Genomic DNA, 3,126 nt, shown 5'->3' with positions numbered 1-3,126 from the left:
TCTATTTTCCGAATGTTTAGCTTGAACGAATCCTCAGCATTAATCTCACTTTGTCTCCTGAATGCCGAGTGCAGGCAGCCAGAAACGCTGGAGGCAACAGCAAAGCGAGCTGAAGCTGATCAAAAGTTAGAGTCATTATCTCCTGACAGAAACCCAGAGATCTGGAAAAGGACAGATTCTAATCAGTAGAGAAGAAAAAGACAGTTCACTTTAATGTATGCTAAACAAAACAAAAAAGCATCCACAGAATGAGATCTGTGTAGTGAAAACTGCACAATTTTTGGTCAATCTGTGAATTAAAGTAATATTCTCCTTTCATCCTAAAGAAATTCAGCAAATTTATTTTATTCCCAAAATGGGATTATAGTTTTGAATTAAAGCAGTCCACTTCATGATTGACTTAATCTGCTAAGCACTGAAAATCCCTCTCTGTGATATTGGAGTCCATTATGGTTAAATGTCAAAGACTCTTTCTGTAAAGTTTTCTATACCTTAAATTCCTTATACTAAAAGCAACCAATCTTTTAGGAAATACTCATTCACTATATAATAGATTGGAGTTGGTGTTGCATCATTTCTAGGGATGCAACTATTGATTATTTTTCTAATCGATTACTGACTGATTATTAAGAATACATTAATAATAAAAAATGCAACACAACATAATTCCTTTAGTAAATGTGAACTGGGTCAAGATAATACTGTCACTTGAAGAGTTTGGGCTAAAACATATTTACAGACAAAGGTGTTTTCATCTTAAATCCAAAATATTCATGTACAGTTTTGGTTATAGAACTCTGATGATGTTGGGTTATTTTTTCAGTAAATGGTCTTTTTTGAGTCTGAACTCTCCAGTTAACGATTAATCAATTTATTAAATTAGTTTAGCTTTATTTCAATAATTGATTAATCACCATCCATCCATTTTCTTTACACCCTTGTCCCTTAGTGGGGTCAGAAGGTGCTGGTGCCTATCTCCAGCTAACATTCCGGGGTGAGAGGCAGGATTTTTTAGAACATCTAAACTTTTATGAATTCTCAAAGAAATGGTTATTACAAGCTTAAAGACAATAATTCAAGTCAGGGCTTGTATTTCAGTTACACTGAGGCCATATTTGAAAGGAAACCATAAACATTTTGAAACTTAACCAGTTTTGCCAAAGTGTTCAAAATTTCATTTAGTTCAGATAAAAAACACTTTAAACGTTCAGGTGTCTTTACAATAAAGTACTCCTGTGAGAAACCATAACAAGTTTGTGTACATCAAACCTGCTTGGATTAATGAAGAGAAGAACCAGAGAAAAGTGAGAGCAGAACAAGTTTTTAAGAGAAAGACCAGCAGAGAGCTTTCTGATATCAGAGTCATCATCTGCTGACACGGCCTTCATCCTGCCGTTTCACTCTGTGTGTGCATGTTTGTGTATTTAAGCCTCCAGTAGTGCCTGGACACAACGCCGTGGCTAGCACACACCATGCTGCGCTGAGTTGTGGTGTGTGTGTTAGCTTTAGCATGAGTGTGTGGGAGGGAGGAGCACCACCACACTGCCATCTGTCCAGTGTGAGTTAATCCTGCCATAAGAGTGAGAGCAAGGTCAACACACACATCCACGCACACACACAGACACACAGTTGGATTGGTAGGTGTGTTACATGAATAATATTCCCCCCATGCGTTTCTCTCCCTGAGGCATTGGCAGCTTTAAAATCAGAGGAAGGATTTTTCTATTCTGACGTCTCTGGGCTGTTTCTGCAGAAGCTTTGGTGTCCTGTCAATTTCTAACATTATTTTTAGTTTATTGAAGCAGATATTATTCTGGTTCAATAAACAGAACTTAGTATTTGTGTTTCTGCTTTACATGCAGTAGAAACCTGGTCACATCTTTTCCTGAGGGATTTTTCTAAACATTAGATGTTTTAAAATGCTGAATTTCTCCTTGACTTTTATAGTCTTATTAAATCATATGCATTAAAATGTATTCTTTTTTCTACCACTTCCAATTTTCAAATGAATTTTTTGCTGATAATGTCTTATGTACTTTATATTGCAGAATAAAGTGTTTTATTATCATTAGTTTTGCGTTGTTAGTCTTTAACATCATTAATACAGGTAATACAGGTCATTTTGACGTTTGGCGAACATCGTCTGCCAATGCTTAGTGAATGTTTGCAGCTAGACGTCAAAATGAAACGACTTTAAACGGCCAGCAGACCTTCAGCTTAACCTCTAGTAAACTGTCCAGGCAGCAATCACAGCGTTCGCCAGATATGGAGTGTTTTATTTTGACGTCCACTAAGCATTGTCTTCAGAAGTTCGCTGAATATTCATGGCAACTTTCAGGAGATGTCTGAATGGTCATGGAAACCTTTTAGTGAACGAAAATGAACGACAATATTAATTTTTTGTTTTAAGTGCAGTTGATTAGTCAATACTTTGTGGAAAGTACAAAGTTGTCAAGTTCAACGTACTCATGGTTCATCATTTTGTATTTTTCCAGATAAAAATGCCAAATATTATTGTAATTTTTATTTTATTTTATGTATTTATTTTGTATTCTTCGCAATTCCAAAAATACTGCACAGTTGCCATTAACATTTGTTCAAATTAACATTTTTGTTTAAAAGATTTCAGTAAATCCAGAGGATATGCCAGTGCGCTTCTTCCACTGCTTTAATTCAAATATGCAGTTTCATTGTTAACTCGCCACATTTCAGAGCTTCATCATATCAGAGCAATAGAGATCAGTTTTCTCTCCAGTTCAGAGGATGTAAAATTAGATTTTTTTGCACTTTAAGAGATTTTTTTTTAAGGTTTTGTCAGCTCTAGTGGCCTTTATTTGATAGTTAGTTGACAGGAAAGTGGGTAATGAGAGAAGGGGAAGACATGTGGCAAAGGTTGCCAGGCCAGGAATTGAACCTGTGATGGCCACTTCAAGGACTGAGGCCTCCATATGTGGACTGTGCTTAACCCCTGTGCCACCACAGCACACCCTTGTTAAAAGAGTTTAACATTTATTTAAAACTGCATTTCAGGAATTGTGATTGGCACTTTTTTCATTGCATTCCTTTTATTCAAATTTTCATTAATACTTTGTAGATGTGTTTATATCTTCTTTTTTGTATATTATT

At 35.8% G+C, this 3,126-nt stretch overlaps 1 long non-coding RNA gene across 1 annotated transcript in view; it reads right to left on the bottom strand.

Annotated features, from left to right (window-relative positions):
• Positions 1-1,069, bottom strand: part of LOC106941324 (uncharacterized) — a 19,276-nt gene extending 18,207 nt beyond the window's left edge. Inside the window, exon 1 of the long non-coding RNA XR_001423332.1 lies at positions 1,058-1,069. This is a non-coding gene — a long non-coding RNA (uncharacterized LOC106941324). The remainder of the gene's footprint in view (positions 1-1,057) is intronic.
• Positions 1,070-3,126: the final 2,057 nt, after the last annotated feature.

Source organism: Poecilia latipinna, unplaced genomic scaffold, assembly GCF_001443285.1.
Source record: "Poecilia latipinna isolate Pla-1442-1.1 unplaced genomic scaffold, P_latipinna-1.0 Scaffold3608, whole genome shotgun sequence".
NCBI classification, from domain to species: Eukaryota; Metazoa; Chordata; class Actinopteri; order Cyprinodontiformes; family Poeciliidae; genus Poecilia; species Poecilia latipinna.
This window is presented reverse-complemented; position numbering and strand designations above follow the sequence as displayed.